We start from the raw sequence: 14,241 nt of genomic DNA, 5'->3' as shown, positions 1-14,241 counted from the left end.
TGGGGACCCTGTTCGCCGCCCTGGCGCAAGAGATGCGAGGAAATCGTGGCTGGGAGCCGCAACCAGACTCAGCGGGCACCTGATCGGCCTGAGGATCTTTCGACTTGGCCGTCTGCAGGGAATAGATAGACTCTTCTGGTTTACAGTGGGAGACACGGACGGGGTGGGGGTGGGGTGGGGTGGGGTGGGGTCTGAAGTCAGCGGAAGACTCTTCTACATCCTTGCCCAGTCCCCCAACCCCGCCAGTTTTTTCTGGTTTCGGTTAGATCTTTCAACTTGTCCCGGGGCCCCATGGATGAGAACCAGGGTTTGGGGGACTCGCTTACTCAATCCTTCCAACTCGGGACCTGTGGGAGAGAGGAACTCAGAGTCACTCAGGGCAGCTGCCCCGCTGCTGTTACCTGTGAGAGCAGGTGTCTGGAAACCAGACGTGCCAACATCAGCCTTTATTGCTACAAATGTGTGAAGTGTGAACTGTGGTTTCCAACGATTGACCCTGGCATGTCTTTGGTTATGGTCGAAGGAAGCCATCCCATTTTGATGGCCCTTGTTGCTCATATGCTGGCTGAGGAAGTTTCTGCTGCTCCCTTTCCCTGTTCTGCTCGCTTTGCCTTTCCTCACTCCTTTACTTGTGGTGCTTTGAGTCACCGTGCGACAATTGACACCTATAGCCAGGGGTCCAGCCAGGAGAGTGGACTTACACTGAGCAACTTTCCCACGTTGCAACACACTAGGACGGTTTCCCCTTCCTCACCCCTACCCTAACCCCTTCAGCATAGCTGATGTAGACTAGTTTTGTTAGGTTTGGCCGTTTGAGAGCAAATTAGCTAGTGCACTTCAGCAACAACCTCTATTTGTAGGCAAGCCCCAGAGACAGAGATACCGAAAGAGGATTGAATTCAATTTAGCAAATCTTTCTGAAATCCTAGATGTACTAGATGTATTATGTACCATAATAAGCATGGCATCCTTGCAGAACTTGAGAACTTGCATTTCACTGTGGAGAGAGTCTTGCCCTCAGGAGATAGTAATATATCACGATAAAGTAGCAAAGCCTTCTCCACCAGGGCAGGGACCTTATTCTATTTTCTGTAGTCACAAGGCATCCAGACAGGCATATTAATCACTTAACAAGTAAACTGCCAAAGTGAGGTGTACAATGAACGTGCAAAGGGAATTTATAGCAGGGAGAGGTTGGTGTGAGTAGAAGTGGAGGAATTTGGGATTTGAAGTGGGATTTGAAGCCAGCCCTGAAGCATGTAAAGGAGGAGTTAGGAAAGTAGAGAGGAGCAGAGCTGGCGTTACGCATGGAGGAAACTGTAACTATACCCCAGAGCACGACTGGCCTGGCCATCAGGACGTAGTAGAGGATAAGGAGGGGAAATGATTGGTAAGAAGACTCAAATGCCACATGGAGGCATTAAGGTTTAATTCTATTGGCAACAAGGAAACAGTGCAGATGTTTGATCGGAGGAGTGATATGCTTAAGAACATTAATCAGGCAATGTGAGGATTGTATGAAGGGCAAGATGCCGGAGGCAAGCGACCATTCTAAGGGAAGTCGCTAGTGATTTATGGAAGAAGTGGGAATAGACTGTGTCATTAGAGCATAAGATTCCCGCTGGAAAATCACTTAAACGTTGTTACCTCCTTGATTAATTCTTCTGTGATATAAATGAAATGCTGCTACAACCTGCCCAAAGTCTGAGCCACAGAGAAATTCACATGATACCATGTTGACATTTTGCTTTGTGAACTTTCTCCACTTATTTTTTAACTGGCTCTTACTGCGGCCGTTTTGAAGCTCTGTGCGATATTCCACGTATTAGAAGGAGCCTATGGACATGCTCGGGCAACTCCTTACCTCTCTATCTAAAAATGTTAGTAATTCATTAAGTGCGAAGACGCTACCATTCCTCGTCTGGTGTTTCTTGGCAGGTGTGAGGAAGAATACATCACTGCAATATAGTTACTTTTACACTGGAGATAGAAGAAGGTAAATGGAGAAGATCCTAAGGTGTTCTCTTCGGGCCAGAATGTTCTTCCCTTCGGGAGGAGAGAGAAGATATTCTGATTCCTCAACTCTGTGTGTGTGTGTGTGTGTGTGTGTGTGTGCACATGTGTGTATGTATGCATAACAGAAGTACACACAGAAGTATACTTCTGTTTACCAGGCTTCCGCATTCCTTTCTGGATATCTTGCTGGCCTAGGCAAAGGGCAGCAGGAAAGCAGACTGAGACAATTCTCACAGCACTGCGCACAGCTACTGGGCCAGGTTCCCATCAGTGGCAGCTGCAACAATAGTCACGGCTCCACATTTAAAGTGCCGGTGCTGTCAGGCAGAAACAGCAGAAAGTGGAGTCAGACAGCGGGTTTGGGAGAGGAAGACAAGTGCTCAGTGGGGACTGGGGAAGAGACCCTAGTGGTTCCTGAATGGCATCCAGGGTCTTGGACAAACTCATCCATCCCCTCTTGTAGGCATACCAAGACCTGCCATCTCCGTTAGAGGCTCTTCAGGGTTACTTGACACACTTCTGGTCTCCAACCTGGTGGCAGGGCTGCAGAGTGTATCTCTCCTGAGCCTGAGTCTCCCCCACCCTCAGGTCCTCAAGAGTAGGAACCCCATCTACATGCCGTGACACAGTCCTTCTGTCAGGGCCATGAGAAACTGCCCTGTGTTGAAAATGCATTACGGTATTTGATTTGCTACAAGTAGCTTCTTGATTTCTGAGTTATGCTCACCAAATATTTTGGCATTTTAAAGTTACACGTTCAACGTTGACTCTTTGTCATTTGCCTCTGTGCCCTCCACTACAACGAATGAACCTGAAGCTGTCTATGGAATAGCGATGGTATCTTTGAGAACTTGGTTGCCTTCTTACGGTTCAATTATCACACCGGCCAGAATTTAGGGCCTAATTTTGCAGCGTTCCATTTTCTTCTCCTTCTAGTGTTTCTTATTTTGTAACTAGGGGTCAAGTCAGAGAGAAAGGACAATCTGGGAAAGGGGCTAGGTAAGCTACCTCCTCAGAGAGGCAGCACAACAGATATGGAGTTAGAGACCTGAGTTGGACCTTACTAGCCAAGGACGTTTGAACAACTTATTCTAAGCCCCTATTTCCTCCTTCACAAAAAATGATATATTACCAATTGTGTGTCTATACATAAGCAGTAAACAGCCTGAAAAGGAAGTTAAGATGGCAATTCCATTTATAGAGCAGCTAAAAGAATTGAATACATAGGAATAAATCTAACCAAGGAGGTAAGAGACTTGTACACTGAAAACGACACAACATTGCTTGAAGAAATTAAAGACCTAGATAAATGGAAAGACATTCAGTGTTCATGGATAGGAAGACTTAATGTTAAGATGCCAATAGTACCCAAAGCAACCTACAGATTCAATGCAATCCCTATCAAAATTCTAACAGTCTTTTTCACAGAAATAGAAAAGCCAATCTTCAAACACATACAGGATTTCAAGGGCCTCTGAATAGGCCCTTCAAACACATACAGGATTTCAAGGGCCTCAAAACAATCTTGAAAAGGATTAATAAAATTGGAAGACTTACACTTCCCAACTTTGAAACTTACTACAAAGCTGCAGTAATTAAAACAGTATGGTACTGGCCTAAAGACAGCCAATAGAATAGAATAGAGAGCCTAAAAACAAACCCTCACATATATGCCCAATTGATTTTCTACAAGGATGCCAAAACTATTCGAAGGGGAAAGGACAGTTTTATCAATAAACAGTAATGAGAAAACTGGATATTTATATGCAAAAAAAAAATGAAGTTGTATACTTACCATACACAATGTATAAAAATGAACTCAAAATAGATCAAAGCCTAAATTTAAGAGCCAAAACTATAAAATTCTCAGGAAAAAGGTATTGGTGAAAATCTGCATGACATTGGATTTGGTGCCAGTTTCATGGGTATGACCAACAGCACAGCCAATAAAAGAAAACATGGATAAATTGGACTTCATCAAAATGAAGAACTTTTGTGCATTAAGGGATACCATCAGGAAAGCAAAATCCAACCCACAGGATGGGAGAAAATATTTGCAAATAATGTATCTAATAAGGAATTAATATCCAGGATATATAAAGCACTCCTAAATCTCAACAACAACAACAACAAAGCAACCCAAGTTTAAAAGGGCAAAGACTTGAATAGACATTTCTCCAAAGAAGATCTATAGATGGCCAAAAAGCACATGGAAAGATGCTCAACATCATGAGTAATTAGAGAAATGCAAACCACAATGAGATATTACCTCACAGCTACTATACTAGGATGGCTATTAGAACACACATACACACACAGAAGATAACAAGTGTTGGCAAGAACAGGGAGAAATGGGAACCCTTGTGCGTTGTTGGTGGGAACGGAAAATGGTTTGGCTGCTGTGGAAAAGTTTCACGGTTTCTCAAAGGCTAAACATAGAATTGCCATATGACCCAGCAATTCCACTTCTAGGTATATGTCCAAAAGAACCGACAGCAGAAGGCAGACAGATACTTGTACATGAATATTCACAGCAGCACTATTCACAACAGCCAAAAGGTAGAAACAACCCAAGTGTCCGGTAACAGATGAATGGATAAACAAAATGTGATATATACATACAACGGAATATTATTCTGCTATAAAAATGAATAAAATTTTGAGATGTGGTATAACATGGATGAAACTTGAAAACATTATGCTGCGTGAAATAAGCCAGACACAAAAGGACAAAGAATGAATAACTCCGCTTATAAGAACCCCCCCCCAACCCCCAGCCAGAATAGGCAAATTCATAGAGACAGAAAATAGAATATGGTTTACTAGGGACTGGAGAGGCAGGAAAGGGAAGTTATTGTTTAATGGGTACAGAATTTTTGTTGGGGCTGATGCAAAAGTTTAGGATGTAGATAGTGGTGATGGTAACACAACATTGTAAATATATTTAATGCCACCGAAAATGAAAACTGTATGTCCTTATTTTAGAGCAATTAAAAAAAGGAAAAGAAGGGCGCCTGGGTGGTTCAGTCGGTTGGGCCTCCGACTCTTGATTTCAGCTCAGGTCATGATCCCAGGGTCATGGGATTGAGCCCCGGGTTGAGGCCATGTCCAGCATGGAGCCTGCTTGGGATTCTCTCTCTCCTTCTCCCTCCGCCCCTCTCCCCCAATCATGCTCTCTCTCTCTCTCTCTAAAATAAAAAAAGAAAAAAAACAAAGAAAGGAAAAAGAAAAGAGAAAAAAAGCATATTACTACTTAGCTATAAGGGAATTAATAACGATTAATATGAACTAACATGGCAAATCTTGGTCCTTACAGGCTTAATAGCTATTGGTTTCATTTCCCTTCTTTCATCGCCAACATCCTTCCTATGGGACCTTGTCAGTAGTTTCTAAAAGTCCAACTAGTAGCCAACATTTCAAAACTGTGGCTGGTTTGGGACTGTACACTGTGATATCAGGTTTTAGGTCTTTTCTGGAAAATGATAGTTTTTGTTTTTATGCTAAAGAACAAAGTTTTCCTCTTCTCAGTACATGGTACCACCCTTTGCCCAGCTGAACTGGCCAAGAGCTTGAGAGTCATTCTCAAGTCTTTCTCTGACATCTCACCCCCAGTCCTCTCAGCTACACCTTAAAAATATGTCTAGATTCCAGCTGTTCCTCGTCACCTCCACAGCTGCCAACCTGGCCTGAGCTATCAGCCAATGTCACCTGGGCCACTCCAAGAGCTTCCTAATACAGCTTCCTACTTCCCCTTACCTTCCTACAGCCTATTTTCCAGTCAAGTGCCAGGACTGTCCTTCTAAAATATAAATCGGGCCGCATCATCTCTGTGCTCAAAACTCTCTGATGGCGTCTCATCACATTTAGAGTAAAATTCCACAGTCTCATCATGACTTTGCCAAGGTCCTGTCGACATGGTGACAACCTGGATCTCATTTGCCGCTACTCTCTTTCTAGCTCACCCCATCTCAAACACACACCAAGCAAACACCTGCCTCGGGATCTTTGCACTCATGCTCACTCCATGTTCCTGCTTCACTCAGGTCTCTCTTCAAATATTCCCCTGAAGAAGCCATTCTTATAAGTTGCTCCAAAGAAAATAAAGGACTTAAGTATAAATCTAACAAAAGTAGGTACATGATCTGTATGTATGATGAAAATTATAAAATGCGGATGAAAGAAATAAAAGCCTAAATTCTTGGAGAGACACATGTTTTAGGGATGGGAAGTTTCAACGTAGTAAAGATGTCAATTTCCCCTACACTGATGCCCTAAACCTCTAGGTTTAACATAATTAAAAAAAAATTTTTTTTAATGTTTATTTTTGAGAGAGAGAGAGAGAGAGAGAGCACAAGTCGGGGAGGGGCAGAGAGAGAGGGAGACACAGAATCTGAAGCAGGCTCCAGGCTCTGAGCTGTTAGCACAGAACCTGACATGGGGCTCGAAGAACCATGAGATCATAACCTGAGCCGAAATCGGATGCTCAACTGACTGAGCCACCCAGCCGTCCCTAGGTTTAACATAATTTTAATCAAAATCTCAGTGAGTTTCTTTATTAGACATAGACAAACTTATTCTAAAATTTACGTGGAGGGGCGCCTGGGTGGCGCAGTCGGCTAAGCGTCTGACTTCAGCCAGGTCACGATCTCGCGGTCCGTGAGTTCGAGCCCCGCGTCAGGCTCTGGGCTGATGGCTCAGAGCCTGGAGCCTGTTTCCGATTCTGTGTCTCCCTCTCTCTCTGCCCCTCCCCGTTCATGCTCTGTCTCTCTCTGTCCCAAAAAAAATAAATAAACGTTGAAAAAAAAAAAAAATTTAAAATTTACGTGGAAAGTGAAAGACTCTAGATTAGCCAAAATAATTTTTGGAAAACAAAGAATGAAGTGGGAGAAATCATTTCTTGATGGTTTACTCTAGGACTACAGTAATCACAACAGGTGATATTGGTGGAAAGATAGACACATACACCAATGGAACAGACAGAGATCTCAGAAACAAGCCTACAAATATGCTCAATTAATTTTTGTTAAAGTAGCAAAGAAATTCAACGGAGGATTTTCGATAAATGGTACCCAAGCAATTAGACATCCATAAGAAAGAATATGAAAGTCAATGTACACTTCACACCTTATACAAAAATTAATTCAAAAGGAGTCACTGACTAAAATGTAAGCATAAAACTATAAAACTTCTAGGAAATAACATAGAAGCACATTTTCAGGACGCATGACTGGGTAGAGTTCTTAGACTTAACACCAAAAGAATGACCAATAACTAATAAGAGAAGAGATTGATAAGTTGGACCTCATCAGAATTTAAAACTTTGTGCTGCAGGAGACACTGTTAAGAAAATGAAAAGACAAATTACAGACCAGGAGAAAATAACCGCAAATCACATATCTGACAAAGGTCGAATGTCTAGAATGTATTTTAAAAAATTCTCCATACTCAGCATTAAAAAACCAAATAATCCATTTAGAAAATGGGCAAGACGTGCACAGTCACTTCACCCAAGAGAATATAATGGTGGCAAATAAGTACATGAAAAGATACTCAACATCATCAGTCGCTAGAGAAATGCAAATTAAGTCACAATGAGTGATCACAACATACTTATCAAAATGGCTAAAATGAAAAACAGTGATTAGCACCAAATGTTGGCAAGGCTGTGCAGAAACTGGATCACTCATACATTGCAGGGGAACGTAAAACAATACAGCTTCCGCCAGTTTCTGGAAAAACCATACATACACTTACCATACAATGGCACCATACACTCCTAGGCATTTAGCCGAGAGAAACAAAGACTTATTTTCACACAGAAACTTGTACACAAATGTGCATAGCAGTTTTATTTGTAATAGCCCCAAACTGGAAACTAACCAAACATCTTTTAATGGATGAATGGTTAAACAAACAGTGGTACATCCATACCGTGGACTACTACTCAGCAATGAAAAGGAAAGAACTATTGATACAGGTCACTCGGATGTATCTCAAGGGAGTTATACTGGGTGAAGAAAAAAAAAAAAAACAGTTTCAAAAGGATACCTAGTGGATGATTCCATTTATGTAGCATTCATGAAACAACATAATTATAGAGATGGAGACCAGATTAGTGGTTGCGAGGGGTGAGTGATGGTGGGGAGGGATCAGTGTGGCTACAGAGAGGTAACACTGATATGTCTTGTGATGATGGCACAATTATTTCTTTGTAATAGTTTTATTGAGCATAATTCATACATGTAGGTCAGTACCTTGATCGTAGTGATGATGACACAAGACTACACATATGTTAAAATTACCTAGAATTATGCACACATACTCAAATAAGCACATGTATAACAGGTGAAATCTGAATAAGCTCTATGGATTGTACTAATGTCACTTTCTTGGTTTTGATACTAGGCTAATATTGCAGAAAATGGTAACATTGGAGGAGATTAGGGAAAAGCACATGAGACTTCTCTGTACCTTTCTTTGCAACCTCCTGTGGTTCTCTAATTATTTCAAAATAAAATGTACTTTTTCAATTTAAGGATTTTAATTTTTTTTTCAACGTTTATTTATTTTTTGGGACAGAGAGAGACAGAGCATGAACGGGGGAGGGGCAGAGAGAGAGGGAGACACAGAATCGGAAACAGGCTCCAGGCTCTGAGCCATCAGCCCAGAGCCCGATGCGGGGCTCGAACTCCCGGACTGCGAGATCGTGACCTGGCTGAAGTCGGATGCTTAACCGACTGCGCCACCCAGGCGCCCCAATTTAAGGCATTTTAAAACTGCCTCACCCAAAAGAGCACTCTTCTGTCCCTCTCTACCGTTATGTCCTGCTTTATATTTCTTCATAGCCTATATCTCTTCCCGGCATTATAGTATATGTAAGATATAAGATAGAACATTTTGTATAAATCTCCTTCAGTAGAACTAGGAAGGCAGGACCTTGTGTTCTCCACTGTAACTCTGTCCTAGAATGGTACTTGGCACATTTGTCTTTGTTGACTGCGTGAGTTTACCTGCCTTCCTGTAGATGTACATTTCATTTATTGTGTCTATAAATAAATTGGCCTTTACAGCCTCCTGCCAGAATCACCTTTATCAAGGTATCCACCCCGAACTCTCTGTTCAGAGAAATTTCAATTTCCTTTTTTTTAAGCAATAATATTTTAATACGTGCAATTCTCTAATGGGGAATAAGCAATTTGACTCCACTGTTTATTCCTTCCTGGCTCCAATCAGGCCTTTTGGGAATATGTCCTCCTTTAGTGTGTTTCCGGGATAGTTAAACCTTCAGCTATGAGAAGGCAGCTAAATAAAGGTCCTTGAATCTGACAGAGTTGACCCCGTGTTCCTCAAAAAGAGCTTTAGGAGGGCAAAGCTTCAGAATGAGTTGTTCAAATAAAATGAAAATTTTTTACAAGAGAAAGAAACAGTACAAAGAAAGTCCATTAAACTCTCAGCCTTCTATCTTTTTTTTTTTTTTTAAGGTTTATTTATTTGGAGAGAGAGAGAGGGAGCCCATGTGCAGGGGGAAGGGGCAGAGAGAGAGGAGAGAGAATCCCAAGCAGGCTCCCCACTGATTGGGAGTGCAGAGCCTGACCCCACAAATCTTGAGATCATGACCTGAGCTGAAACCAAGAGCGGGACGCTCAACCCACCGAACCACCCAAGTGCCCGTCAGCCGGCTATCTTATGACAAATGGTCACGTGACCTTTTGGTATGCATCTGTGGAAGGCAAAATAATGGGACCTAAAAATGTTAACATTCTAATCCCTAAACCTATGAATATGACGCCTCGCCTCGCCTGGCAAAAGGGACTTTGCAGATGGATGTGATTAAGGTTAAGGACTTTGAAGTGGGGAGATTAGCTTGAGTTATGCAGGTGGGTCCAATCCAATCACTTGAGTCCTTAAAAGGAAGAAAACTTTTCCAACTGTAGAGAACCAGAGAAATAGCGTTGCTGACTTTAAAGGTGGAAGAAGGGGCTTCAAGAAGCTGGAAAAGTCAAGGAAAGAGATTCTCCCCTGGAACCTCCAGAAAGGAATGCAGTCCTGCCAACACTTTGATGTTGGCCCAGTGAGACCCACGTATGTCAGATTTCTGATTTACAGAGCTGGATGATAATAAGTTTGTGTTGTTTTACGCACTAAGATTGTGGTACATTGTTCTAGCAGCAAGGAAAACTAATAGGGTATCTTCATCTGATTATAGCTTTTCTATTAGCTTTGCTTGTAAGCAACCGAAACCAAGTTGAGCTTCCTTAGGGCGAACCAACCAGGCTTCTCGGAAGCCTACAGTGTCTCAGGGAACCCAAAACAGGACAGCCGCGGAGCTGCAGAAAGGTTGTAGGATCATAGTGAAAGCGGCCACCGGGAGCATCCTTCCTCTGCCCCTTTTTTCTCTGCTGCCCCACTCCCCATCTGTTTCATTCTGCTCTTTCTGTAAATACTTTCTCTGCTACTTAGTCCATAAAGTATAAGAAGCCCGAGCCTCAGTTTCCCTTTGCTTCCTTTCTGCACCAGACCAGTCAGCCCAGGCTGAGACTAGAATCTCATTCTCAGTTTCGAAGGGAAGGAACTCTGACACAGTTTGGGCTAGGTGCCTGTTATTGGATGAATACAGTTTCTCATTGCTCCTCTCTAAATGTATATATATTGAACCCCAACCCTCTCAGTACCTCAGAATGTGACTTTATTTGGGAATAAGGTCATTGCAGATGTAATTAGTTAAGATGAGGTCATACTGGAATAGGATGGGCCCTTATTCCAATATGATTGGTGTCTTTATAAGAGGGAATTGGGACACAGACAGATTGCCACGTGAAGAGAGAAGAAGAGGTCACAGTTAAACTGCCGTAAACCAAGGAATGCCAACTAAGGGTAAGGCTCTGGAGGCTTAACCAGAAGCTGGAAGAGTCAAGAAAGGATCCTCCCGTAGAGGCACCAGGAGCATGGCCCTACCGACACCTTGATTTTGAACTTCTGGCCTCCAGAACTGTGAGACGATAAGTATCTGTAGTTTTAAGCCACCCAGTTTGTGGTACTTTGTTACAGTAGACCTAGGAAGATAATACAGTGCCCAAGACTGATCCAGTTAGCTCTATCTAGGAGACCATGTCTTACAGTACAAATATGGCTCCTTAAGACTCATCCCTAGGGGTTCCTGGGTGGCTCTGTCGGGTAAATGTCAGACTTTGGCTCAGGTCATGATCTCGCAGTTGGTGGGTTCAAGCCCCACGTCAGGCTCTGTGTTCAGGGTCTGGAGCCTGCTTCAGATTCTGTATGTCTCTCTCTCTCTGCCCCTCACCTGCTCGCGCTGTCTCTCAAAATAAATAAATGTTTAAAAAAAAAAAATTCACCCCTATGGCTTGAGGGGTAGGGAGCCTTTTACAAAGAAGGAAGAATTATCGTGAGTTGGGCAGGTACACTGAAAAGCCGTCCACTATAGATCCCTACAGCTAGGATCAATATGATATTCCAATTTTAATTTTTTTGTTTTTCTTGAAAATAATTATTTTACCCCCTAGAATGCAATCCAGTGTATATGACAGGAGAATCTCAGTTGCTTCTTATACTGTAATCCATTCGTCCTAACATTATTAGTGATTACCCCTTCCTTTCATCACTGTGTTTATTAGTCAGTGAGTACTGATGGTTGAAAATGTTTCTGGAGTCTCTATGCTATTGCATTCACCTGATTGATTTACTAAATTCCTGGCATGGTAGTGAGAAGACTCTAGAGGCTAACTTCCAATCTAAATTCTAGAGCATCGCTATTCCTCACTTTATTCCCTCCTCTAAGTATTTTATCCACGGCAATCTGCAATATCTAATTACTCTTATATTTTGTGGGGAGAGGGTGCAGTTTACAAAATGTTCCTGACCTCTTTAGAGTAATGGCCCAAGGGAACTCTTCTGGTAGAAGAAGCTTTCTGTGTCCCCTTTTTGAAACTGGTCCCTGACCCTATTAACATATCTGTTCTTTAGGATGAGGGCATGTCAGAAAATAGCATATTAAAGGACCTCCATATTAAACTGTGTCATAAATATGTGTCTGTCATACCGTAAGCACTCAATAAGTGTTAGGTAATTTCTCGAAATGAAGGCCAGGCAACACCCACCTCAAGCTTTTGCCAGTAACCAACAATAGCTCATTCCTACCTTTCCCCCACCTTAAATTATACATGAGAGTGGGAAGGGGGTATAGTAGGCTGAATAATGGTCACCCCAAAATATCCATGTCCTAATTCCTGGAAGCTGTGTGTTTATTATCTTACAGGGTAAAGGGGACCTTCCAGATGTGGTTAAATTAAGACTCTTAAAATTGGAAGATTATTCTAGATAACGTGGGTGGGCTCAATATAATCACAAGAGTCCTATACGAGGGACATAGGAGAGACAGAGAAAGAGTAGATGTGACCACAGAAGTAGAGATTGATGTATTCTGAAGATGGAAACAGGGGCCAAGCAAACAAGTAGTCTCTAGAAGTTGGAAAATGGATCCTCTAGAGCCCTCAGATGGAACTCAGCTCTGATCACACCTTGATTTTAGCCCGGTGAGACCCATTTCAGAGTTCTGACTTCCAGAACTGTAAGATAACAAATTTGTGTTGTTTTAAATTTGTAGCAATTTGTTACAGCAGCAACAGGAAACAAATTCAGAGGGAATCAGAATTTCATTGAACATTCTGCAAAATTTGCACTCTTGGACTCAAGTCCTTGCTTAAATTTCAGGGTTTGAGGCCCATAAAACCTAGCAGTACCTTTCTTGCCAGGTCGACCCCAGCCAGATTTTCACCATCCTTCAGGCGGTTCCCTCCACATCTGCCCATCTGGCCTGAATTTTGCTGCCGTAAGAATTTTCTTCCATTCACCCACCTTTGAGGCCTAGATTTGATAGCTATTCTAAGATACTGGTGTTAACCCCACCGCTTGTTTGAGACTAAAGTTATTAGAAACAGAAATTCAGGGAGCAAATTAAATTAAAACATGAACTAACAATGAGAACACTTTTTAAAAACTGGGGCATTTTCTCTCCCAGCATCGGGCCAAAGAGAAAGAAAGCTAGAGGAGAGACTGAGAACCAGAGACACTGAGAAATGAATCTAGCTAAGAACACTGAGCTGCACTATAAGCTTCTAAACTTTTGCTAACGGCCCTTTAAGACCTAGGACTTGGGGGCACCTGGATGGCTCAGTCCGTTAAGCATCAGACTTCCGTTCAGGTCATGATCTGGCAGTCCGTGAGTTTCATCTTTGGGCTCTGTGCTAACAGCTCACAGTCTAGAGCTTGCTTCAGATTCTGTCTCCATCTCTCTCTGCCCCTCCCTCGCTCCTACTCGGTCTCTCCTCTCTCTCAAAAATAAATAAACATATAAAAAAATTTAAAAAAAAAAAAAGACCTGGGACTTGGGCAGAAAGCAGAGACCTAAGTAAAAGTGTAGCTTGTAGTTTAAGAAGTCTGGGTTGGAATCCTGGGTCTGCGGACCACCGTTCTGTTCTCTTATTCCAAGAGTTCCCCAAACAAGCCCCTTGCCAGGTGAGTTCCTCAAAGCCAGTGAACCAGGAAAGTGCGTCACCCCAACTCCTAACCCAAAAGGTCCCCGTCACCAAAAGAAATATAAAATGCTTTATAAAATCTACCTTCGACACAGAGAAAGCGCGCTTTTTAACTCTTCTCTCAGAATAAAAGGCCCTTACTTTTAATTTTTTATTTGTGATGATTTTTTCTTTCCGTTGTGTTACCAGCTGGAGCTAAACATTGGCTGGGGCCCCAGGCGGCTGCTGGAAAGACGCCCTCCCAGGCGCAGAAGGCTCGTTTAGAAGAAACTGGGGGCGGGGAGAGAACTCGAGACTGTCTCTCCAGCGCTGTAGGGACTCTTTCGAGTCTTTCCCCGGCCCCCGCTGTGCCAAAGCTCCTAGTCTGAGACCCCCGACAGCAGAGGGCGGCGAGGACCTTTTGGGGAACGCTAACCGGATAGCTGGGCCACGCAACCCCCAACAGCTCCCTAGTTACCCGGCTCCCACCTCCTCCAGGGCAGGGGGCGGAGGCGCCTGCTTCGGCCGCCGCGGGGGCGGGGACCACCCACAGCGCCGCGCGGCCCCGCCCCAGCCCCGCCCCCGGCGCGCCCGCCGGGCCTCCCAGCTTGCTGCCCTCGCACGCTCCTCCCCGCGCGAGGAAGCCAGCAGCTCGCTCCGCTCGAAATTTCGAAATTTTTTTTGAGTCCTCCCT

The sequence above is a fragment of the Felis catus genome, chromosome A2, assembly GCF_018350175.1.
Source record: "Felis catus isolate Fca126 chromosome A2, F.catus_Fca126_mat1.0, whole genome shotgun sequence".
In the NCBI taxonomy this organism is placed as follows: domain Eukaryota; kingdom Metazoa; phylum Chordata; class Mammalia; order Carnivora; family Felidae; genus Felis; species Felis catus.
Note: the sequence above shows the minus strand (reverse complement) of the source record.